The following is a 10,561-nucleotide window of genomic DNA, read 5'->3' as shown; positions in this document are numbered from 1 at the left end:
TTCAGCGAAATCAGCGACCAACCGCGCCCTGAGCGGCCGCTCAGCTCTCCTGTGCTGAGCGGGCGCTCAGCTACTGACTGGAAAAAATATTCTGATGAATCTTGTTTTGGCCATAACTTGAGTTCTACTCGTCAGAATTAGGCGATTCAACTGCCCACGCGAAGCTATTGAGATTCTCTACAACTTGAAAATGGCCTTGGCTTCCAATTCTGATCACTTTTCATCATATTTCCTTTAAAAGCTCTTTTCTTCATTTAACTGATACCTGAAATGCAATAACACAAAAACACATCAAAATACCAACAACTTGAGTCCAAAACACCAATTTAAGCTTGTAATAAAGCATTCCAGGTGGATATAAAATCCACTTATCACACCCCCAAACTTGAATCGATGCTTGTCCTCAAGCATAAACAGACTCAAAACTACAAAACAAACCTAATGCATGAATGCAACTATGTGAATGCAACTAAATGATAATGCAATCGATCCCCTCAGAATAACCATAACCAAATGAATAAACTAATGCCTCTAAGAATGCAATAACTTGAAACAGAGTTCGAATAAATCCCACAAACCAACTCACAAACCAGAAACGTGCGTGTGTGGATGCTTAACAGATATACTCTCGATACTAGATCAATAACCCTAACTTATCTGTCATTGAAATAATCAAAAGTTTATAAACAGAATAGACAATAAACGCATTATGACTCACAACACCTCCTTTCTACTAGAGTTATACAAGGATTCACACTATTATTGAACACATAGCAAAGATGCTTATTTGATCATGCAATGAATGAGGTCCCAAAAGACTTATACAATAATACCCATGTAGTGAGCGTTAGGTTAGTGGATCCCAGACTATAAAAGCCTTAGGTCACTAGGCACAAAGTCCCCTAAAACTTAATAACTCGAGTATTAAAGAGCTCACTCTTGATCAATTATGCATAAACACATACTTTTTTCTTTCTTTTTTTTTCTCTTTTTTCTTTTTTTTCTTTTTTTTCAACAATTTCTGAATGAGTGTGTTTCGCTCCATCTCATTCAACCCTAGACTACTCATAAAAATATGAGCCGGCTACTAGCCATTTGACACCTAGCCTTACAACAACTAGCAATGAAATCCAAGTTTTTCTCCAGATAAAAAAAAATCAGTGTTTTTACGTTATTACGAGAATATCACAAATTCTAAATATAACCAAGTGATTAAATCTCAACAACAAACAAGTATGATCATGATCTAGATCAAAAGCAACCCTATAAGACTTTGTGAAAATATTTGTTTCTGGCATGCAAATCAATTCATTAGGACTTAAACATCCCTCTATTCCTCATCACCACACTCAAATCACACATCAACTTATCAAATATCATAGTTTATCTTAAGGGATCATGCTAAATATGCATGCAAATGCAACTATATGAAATTACATAAAAACAAACTAATATGTCCTAAATGAATAATCATACAAAAATATGAATGAACTATAACTAAACATGCAACATGAATCTATATGAATCTATATGGACACACACTACTAATCCTTACATTATCACCCCCAAACTTAAAATTTTCAATGTCCTCATTGAAGATAATAATAAGGATTTCAGGAATACCTAGTCGTCGGAAATATCACCCTCTTCGGGTGGAGGATCAGGTGGCCAATCAACCTCGCCACCAGTATCTCGAACAACAGTACCGAAAGCATGTGTCAAATCTGCAGCAAAATGACGGTGAATGTCGTGCATGGCCTCCATACGCCTAGTTACTCGCCTGTACTGCTCATCACCAACACCAATCCTATCAACTACCTGCTGCACATGAGAAGAACCCTCTATAGGCACTAGAGGATCCGTTCGGCTACCCTCTACATCATCAAAGATATATCCCAACCCCTTGTCAGAGGGTGCACCTAAGAATGAATAACTCAAGTGATTTGGTAGTGGGTTGAGCTCAAGTGTAGGAGCATCTTCAATAGACGACTCGATACGATCCTGAGAAATTTTCAGCTCTGCTAACCCAAGAGAATCGAATGGCACATCCAACTTCCTCTTCCACAGAGGTGCATTCAAAACCTGAATTTACTCTACTTTAAAGCACTCCTCTTTAGCTGTGGGTAATTTTATTTCCTTGAACATATTGAAAGTGACCTTCTGATCATGAACCTGCATCGTAAGCTCTCCTTTTTGCACATCGATCATAGTTCGGCCTGTAGCCAAGAATGGTCTTCCCAAGATAATGGGAATCTTCTTATCTTCCTCGAAATCAAGAATTATAAAGTCAGCAGGGAAGAAGAGTTTATCCACCTTGACCAAGACATCCTCCACTATACCTCGTGGATAAGCGATGGAACGGTCAGCTAGTTGCAATGACATGTATGTTGGTTTCGGCTCAGGCAGACCAAGCTTCTTGAAGATAGATAAGGGCATCAGATTGATGCTAGCTCCTAAATCACATAAACACTTGTCGAACGACAAGTTTCCGATGGTGCAAGGAATAGTGAAGCTTCAAAGATCTTTAAGCTTCGGAGGCAACTTCTGTTGCAGCACAGCACTGCATTCCTCCGTTAGAGCAACGGTCTCTAAGTCATCGAGCTTCACTTTCCGAGAGAGAATACCTTTCATAAACCTCGCATAGCTAGGCATCTGCTCAAGAGCTTCAGCGAAAGGTATGTTGATATGAAGTTTCTTGAACACCTCCAGAAACTTCTCAAACTGCTTATCCAGCTTTTTCTTCTGCAGCCTTTTAGGAAAAGGAGGTGGAGGATAAATCTGTTTCTCCCATGTATTACCCTCAGGAGGAGTGTGTTCCACAGTAGTCTTCCTTGGTTCCACCTCTACTTCCTTCTGCACATCTTCTTCAGCCACAACTGCATTTTCTGAATCTTGAGATTTTTCAGGCTCTTCGTCTTGCTGAATTTGGGGGCTTGCGACCTTTCCAGACCTTAAGGTGATGGCATTCACATGTTCTTCAACTTTCTTCTTTCCTGGATTGGCTTCTATATCACTAGAAAGCGTTCCTGGTGGTCGATTCAATAAGGCATTAGCAATTTGCCCTATTTGGTTCTCCAGATTCTGGATAGAAACAGCCTGGCTTTGGCATATAAGAGCCTGGTTTTTACACATAAGTCTCAACTCCTCCAATTCAGATTTTTCATTCGAAGATAGACCTGCATCATGAGTTTGTTGTTGAAGTTGGAGTTGTTGTCTTGGTGTAAATTGTTGCTGAAAACCAGGAGGGTTAAATAGCTTATTTCCAAACTGCTGGAATGGCTGTTGCATCACATTCTGATTGTTGCTCCAGCTGAAGTTAGGATGATTCCAGTTGTCAGGATGATAAGTGTCTGGAACTGGTTATTGTGATCTTTGAAAGTTGCTCACAAACTGAGCTGAGTCACTAGATATAGCGCATTGCTCCGTCACATGCGGACCGGCACACAGCTCACAAACACTATTTATCTGTTTAACACCATAGTTAGCCAGAGAATCGATCTTCATAGACAACGCCTTTAGTTGAGCAGTGATAGCCGTAGCTGTATCCACTTCAAGAACTCCTGCTACCTTGCCCTGTGGATATCTCTGGGTTGGATACTGATATTCATTAGCAGCCATCAGTTCAATTAGATCATAAGCTTCCTTATAGCTCTTTGCCCATAATGCTCCGCCTGATGCTGCATCGAGCATGGGTCTGGACTGTGCTCCCAACCCATTGTAAAAACAAGTGATGATCATCCAATCAGGAATTCCATGATGAGGACACTTCCTAAGCATCTCCTTGTAGCACTCCCAAGCTTCACTTAGCGATTCTCCCGTTTGCTGCGCAAATTGAGTAATAGCATTCCTGAGTGCAGCTGTCTTCGCCATAGGGAAGAATTTAGTAAGAAACTTCTGAGCAAGATCTTCCCAAGTAGTAATCGAACCAGCTGGTAGAGAGTGTAACCAGCTCTTAGCCTTGTCCTTCAGAGAGAATGGGAACAGTCTCAGCTTCACAGCATCTTCAGAAACACCGTTGAACTTGTAGGTGTCGCATATTTCAATGAAATCCCTAATGTGTGTATTGGGATCTTCCGTTGGAGAACCCCCAAACTGGACTGAAGTCTGTACCCATTGAATTATGTCAGGCTTGATCTCAAAGGTATTAGCTGTGATAGCTGGCCGGACAATGCTAGATTGAATGTCATTGATCTTGGGTTGAGAAAAATCCATCAAGGCTTTTGTTCGTGCTGCTGGATCTCCCATTGTAATGAGTACCTGAAACACAAACAAATAAACCGTGAAAGTAAAAGAATCCGAGTCAGTGAACTTTAACGACCACTGATGACAAGCACATAAACTAAAAATTAACACCGAGTCCCCGGCAGCAGCGCCAAAAACTTGTTAGGGCGAAAACACGCGTTAATATTCACGCAAGTATACGCGTTCGCAAGTAGTATAAGATATAAATCAGATTCGTTCCTACAGAGACTGGTTTAGGTTAAGTTCAATTTATGCACCTATGCAACAATGTATGGTTATCGCTCAATGCTAAGACAAATAACAAATTGGGTTTTTATTAAACTAAGAGATTATACTAAATAACATTAACTAAGAGAATTGAAGTTGAATTACTATATATGACAAACATGAGATCCTAACTTCATTAAATACTTCGTTCAATAGCCTTCTCATTCTTAACCTTAGCATGTGATGGTGAGGACACTAATCAGATAACACGAAACTGATAAATGCCAACTTTCGTTGCACGAGTACCATTCTACCAGACATCCACAAAAGAGATAGAAGCTGAATAGGCACCAATTATATTGAGACCCTATATGTCTATAGAATTTGACAACATAACGGTTTAAGAACAAGTTATCTATCTTGATTACATAGGGCAAGTAAAACGGTTAGAGTTACCTACGAATCATGCATACACGTACATGAACCTATGCTAGCATGGCAAGTTCTAAACCTCTATATTCACTGTCGCTTCAATAGAGATTAACACGCTATCTTATATGTTAGCTACGCACATAAGACGAATAAGCACAACCAATACTAGGATATCAATCAATCACCACACACCAAGATATCGAAACAATTAACTATTGAAATCCATAAGTAAATCCGCTAGAATCCCATGACAACGATTAGCCCATAATCGAACTCATCATCACCATGGGTTCCAATGAAAGCATCGTATAAACAAGGTCTTAATAAACTAAATAATAATCAAAGTATGAATAAACGAGATCTAGGTTCAACAAGAACGAAAACGAGCATCCAAAGTTACAACTAATTCAAAGAATCACAAGTTGAAAACAAGATCTTCTTTTTCGGAGTTGTTCTGTGCTTCTAGGCCTTCTCCTTGGTATCCCAATCTTCCCGGATGATGAAAACCCTTTTTTTAAGTATATATACGCCCATAGTGGACCTGGACCCTTAAAATCGTCAAATTCTACTCAAAAAAGGCTTTTTCAGCGAAATCAGCGACCAACCGCGCCCTGAGTGGCCGCTCAGCTCTCCTGAGCGGGCGCTCAGCTACTGACTGGAAAAAATATTCTGATGAATCTTGTTTTGGCCATAACTTGAGTTCTACTCGTCAGAATTAGGCGATTCAACTGCCCACGCGAAGCTATTGAGATTCTATACAACTTGACAATGGCCTTGGCTTCCAATTCTGATCACTTTTCATCATATTTCCTTTAAAAGCTCTTTTCTTCATTTAACTGATACCTGAAATGCAATAACACAAAAACACATCAAAATACCAACAACTTGAGTCCAAAACACCAATTTAAGCTTGTAATAAAGCATTCCAAGTGGATATAAAATCCACTTATCAATAAGCCACAAATTCCTTGTTTTCATTGTGGTAGTTTATGGCATTCCATTTATACTTGTAAGGAATATCATAGTTTGTACTATGATTATTATCAAATAAAACCTTCTTTAAAGAAAGTTTCCATTGTTCCTTCTAGTGTAAATTCTGATTCAAAGTCTGATAGTGTAAGTTCTAATAAGAAAAATGTTAACATAAACTCTGATGCTAAATCCGCTGCAAATGTTAACAAACTTGATAAGGCCAAAGGATCCAAGCAAGTCTGGGTCCTTAAAACTAATCATTAGTGGTGTTTGTGATTGCAGGGCAACAGGAAAAATATCCTGGTTTTGGACAGTGGATGTTCAGGACATATGACTGGAAATAAAGCCCTGCTATCAGACTTTGTGGAGAAAGCTGGCCCAAGTGTTTCTTATGGAGATGGAAACATTGGAAAAACATTGGGATATGTCAATATCAATCTTGGAAATATTATCATTAAAAACGTAGCTCTGGTCTCAGGACTTAAACACAATCTGCTGAGTATAAGTCAAATCCGTGACAGAGGTTATCATGTTGGTTTCTTTGAAGAACACTGTGAAGTTGTGAGTAAATCTAAAGGCAAAGTTGTTCTGAAAGGATACAGGCATGGTAACATTTATGAAGCTAAGCTTTCAACAAGTACTGATGGTTCTGCAATCTGTCTGATGAGTAGAGCATCAATTGAAGAAAGCTGGAATTGGCACAAGAAACTCTCACATTTAAATTTTAACAATATAAATGAGTTGGTCAAGAAAGATCTTGTGAGAGGACTGCCAAAGTCAGTATTTGCTCCTGATGGCCTTTGTGATTCGTGTCAGAAGGCCAAACAAAGAAAATCTTCATTCAAGAGCAAGACTGAATCATCAATTCTTGAGCCTTATATCCTACTACATGTTGATCTATTTGGTCCAGTACATGTCATGTTTATTACAAAGAAGAAATATGCTATGGTCATAGTAGATGAGTTCACCAGATACACGTGGGTGTATTTCTTGTACATAAAAAGTGAAACTGCATCTATCTTGATTGATCATGTCAAACAACTGGATAAATTGGTCAAAGATTCTGTGAAGATAATAAGGAGTGATAAAGGCACTGAGTTCAAGAATCTGATAATGGAAGAGTTCTGTAAAAATCATGGAATCAAGCAGGAATTCTCTGCTCCTGGAACTCCACAGCAAAATGGAGTTGTTGAAAGAAAGAATAGAACTCTCATTGAAGTTGCACGTACAATGCTTGAAGAAGCAAAGCTTCCAACCTATTTCTGGGCTGAAGCTGTACAGACTGCTTGTTTTACTCAAAATGCAACACTCATTAACAAGCAAAGAAAGACACCATATGAGATGGTAAAGAAAAAAAAGCCAAATCTGAAGTATTTTCATGTATTTGGATGCAAGTGTTTTGTTCTCAAGACTTATCCTGAATAGCTATCCAAATTTGATCTAAAAGCTGATGAAGGAATCTTTGTTGGATATCCACTTTCCATAAAAGCCTTCAGAGTCTATAATTTGAGAACAAGAGTGGTCATGGAATCTATCAATGTCTCTTTTGATGACAAGAAGATTACTGGACTTGAAGATTTTATTGATCATGATCAGCTGAGATTTGAAAATGAAAACTCAAATTCTGATACTGAAAATCCTGACAATCTAAGTCCTGATACTGCAAACTCTGATGGATTAAACTCTGATGTTATTGAAACTGTGGTGACTACGCCAAAGGAAGATACACCTATGCAGGGGGAGCATACTCAAGATCTTACCACATCTCAAGAAGCATCAGAACATACATCTGGCTCTTCAAGTTCTGATTCGTCAAGTTCTGATAAGCCAAGTTCTGATAGTTCTGAAAATCTAAATACTGAAGAATCCAACTCAGAGAGCATAGTTTCAGGGGGAGCATCAGAAAATGAAAATGAAGACAACATGGATCATGGGGGAGCATCCAGTTCTAGAGAAAACCTTCCATCTGCAAGGAAGTTGACTAAATCACATATACCTGATTTGATAATTGGAAATCCTGATGCAGGTGTCAGAACTAGAACAGGTACTTCAAATGAATGTCTTTACAATTATTTTCTCTCTCAGAATGAGGCAAAGAAAGTGGAAGAAGCTCTTCAAGATGCTGATTGGGTGCAAGCAATGCAAGAAGAGTTAAATGAATTTGAAAGAAACAAAGTCTGGACCCTAGTACCAAGACCAAAGAATAGATCTGTTGTTGGTACAAAGTGGGTATTCAGAAACAAAACTGACAGTGATGGCATAATTATAAGGAATAAGGCAAGGCTGGTTGCAAAAGGATATTCTCAATAGGAGGGAATTGATTATGATGAAACATTTACACCAGTTGCTAGGTTAGAAGCCATAAGGATATTTTTGGTTTATGCTGCTCATAAAAAGTTTACCGTCTTTCAAATGGATGTGAAAAGTGCTTTTCTCAGTGGAGAATTGGAGGAAGAAGTATATGTTGAACAACCTCCAGGCTTTGTAGATTCCAAATATCCAGATTATGTCTACAGGCTTGATAAAGCACTTTATGGACTTAAGCAAGCTCCTAGAGCATGGTATGAGACTTTAGCTCAGTTTCTTCTGGAAAGTGGATTTAACAGAGGAACAATAGACAAAACACTGTTCTACCTCAACCATGGAAAGGACTTACTTCTTGTCCAGATTTATGTTGATGATATCATTTTTGGGTCTACAAATGACAGACTTTGCAAAAAGTTTGCCAAACTGATGCAGTCAAAGTATCAGATGAGTATGATGGGGGAACTTAGCTATTTTCTGGGCCTTCAAGTCAAGCAGAATGAAGAAGGTACTTTTATTTGTCAAACTAAGTACACCAGAAACTTGCTGAAGAAATTTGGAATGCAAGATTGTTCAAGTGCATCCACTCCCATGGCCACTGCAACAAAACTGGACAAGGATATTGGTAAATCAGTAGATATTACTGATTACAGTGGTATGATTGGCTCTCTACTCTATCTAACTGCTAGTAGACCTGATATCATGTATGCTACCTGTCTTTGTGCAAGATTTCAAGCAGATCCAAGAGAACCTCACTTAACAGCTGTGAAAAGAATTTTCAAGTATCTTAAGGGAACAGCTGATCTGGGATTATGGTATCCCAGAGAATCAGATTTTAAACTAGTAGGTTACTCAGATGCAGATTTTGCAGGTTGCAAAATTGAGGAAAAGCACAAGTGGAAGCTGCCAATTTCTTGGTGGCAGATTGGTTTCTTGGTTTAGCAAGAAACAAAAGTCAATTTCCACATCAACTGCAGAAGTAGAGTATTTTGCTGCAGGAAGCTGTTGTGCACAGATTCTTTGGATGAAGAATTAGTTACTGGATTATGGGTTAACATATTTCAAAATCCCTATTTACTGTGATAATCAAAGTGCTATTGCTATGACAGGTAATCCAGTTCAACACTCTATGACAAAGCACATCAGCATCAGGTACCACTTCATCAGGGAACATGTGGATAAAGGTACAGTGGAATTGCACTTTGTTCCAACAGATCAACAACTAGCAGATATCTTCACAAAACCACTGTGTGAAGCTACTTTTACAAGATTGGTAAATGAACTTGGAATGGTTTCAGGTTCTTTCTCTAAATCTGCTTAGTTTTATTCTGATGCATCAGACTTTATGATCAGTATTTACAGAAATTACTCTTATTGTGTATTCTGTGCTTAATTGAAAATTTGCTTAAGTACTGACTGTTGTCTGATGTAAGTTTCTGAACTATGATAGTGATATGTCTGTTACTGTAACTACTCAATCCTATGAGGATACCTGTGCTAGATACTGACCTAGTAGTCTTCAATAAACTAGGGATCCCATGTAAGAAGTAATTATTTCTGTGGAAATCTATTGACACAAGCAAATTCTGATATTAAGCTTAGTTGAGTTTACTTTGTCTATCTTATTACTAAGTCACAAACTAGAATATTGCTTCTCATCTGTTAAGTTCTGATGCTAGTAAATCTGTTTGGATGTACTAAGTGCTGATAAACCTCACTTATGAAAAGAAAAAGAAAAAGAATCAAGGATTAACATTCAGGTACTCCTTTGAGATCTAGAGTACAAATGTGGGACCCAAGTGCATTGTTGGTATTAAGTAAATATGCATCAGAAAAGCAAAATATTTTCTTGGTGACTTTTCACACTCTATGATTACTGGAGAAATACTCTGATAATAGCATAAATTCTGAGAAGCAGTCGTGACTCACTTACACTGAGAAGCCACTGTAAAATGGAATTTAAAAAGATGCACAAAATTAGCACAAAATAGTTGAGGTGGACTCAAGCATGAACTCATTCAATAGTAGGTTTCAGAATAATGACAGGTTTTTGGTAAAGTTTTAGTTTTGCCTTATTTCTAAGATATACTGAAGTGAATCAGACTTTACTCTTTGTCTGATATTTAGCTTAATGCACACACTAAACACTCCATATGAATGATGAAAATAACTGTGGTGATCTATGTTATTTTAGATGAACAGTTTTTGTGTCATATTGCACAAATTCTGAGGACAAGTTCTGATTGCATGTTCTGATGATTAAGTTCTGAAGAATCTATATCAGAATTTGTGTGAGGACTTACTAAGATAGGCATTCATTTTTCGAGTTAAGAAATTATATTCTGATAACTGTTAAGTTCTGATATAAGTCCAAGTTCTGATATTCAATTCTGATTCTTTACTT

At 38.0% G+C, this 10,561-nt stretch overlaps 1 non-coding gene across 1 annotated transcript; it reads left to right on the top strand.

The window, feature by feature from the left end:
* The first annotated feature begins 3,748 nt into the window (after positions 1 to 3,748).
* On the top strand, positions 3,749 to 3,855 carry LOC141679943 (small nucleolar RNA R71). The gene has a single exon (XR_012558214.1). It is a non-coding gene; the product is annotated as a small nucleolar RNA R71 (small nucleolar RNA).
* Positions 3,856 to 10,561: the final 6,706 nt, after the last annotated feature.

The sequence above is a fragment of the Apium graveolens genome, chromosome 1 (assembly GCF_009905375.1).
Source record: "Apium graveolens cultivar Ventura chromosome 1, ASM990537v1, whole genome shotgun sequence".
Classification (NCBI taxonomy): domain Eukaryota; kingdom Viridiplantae; phylum Streptophyta; class Magnoliopsida; order Apiales; family Apiaceae; genus Apium; species Apium graveolens.
The sequence above is the reverse complement of the archived record's forward strand: the minus strand, read 5'-3'. Positions and strand labels throughout refer to the sequence as shown.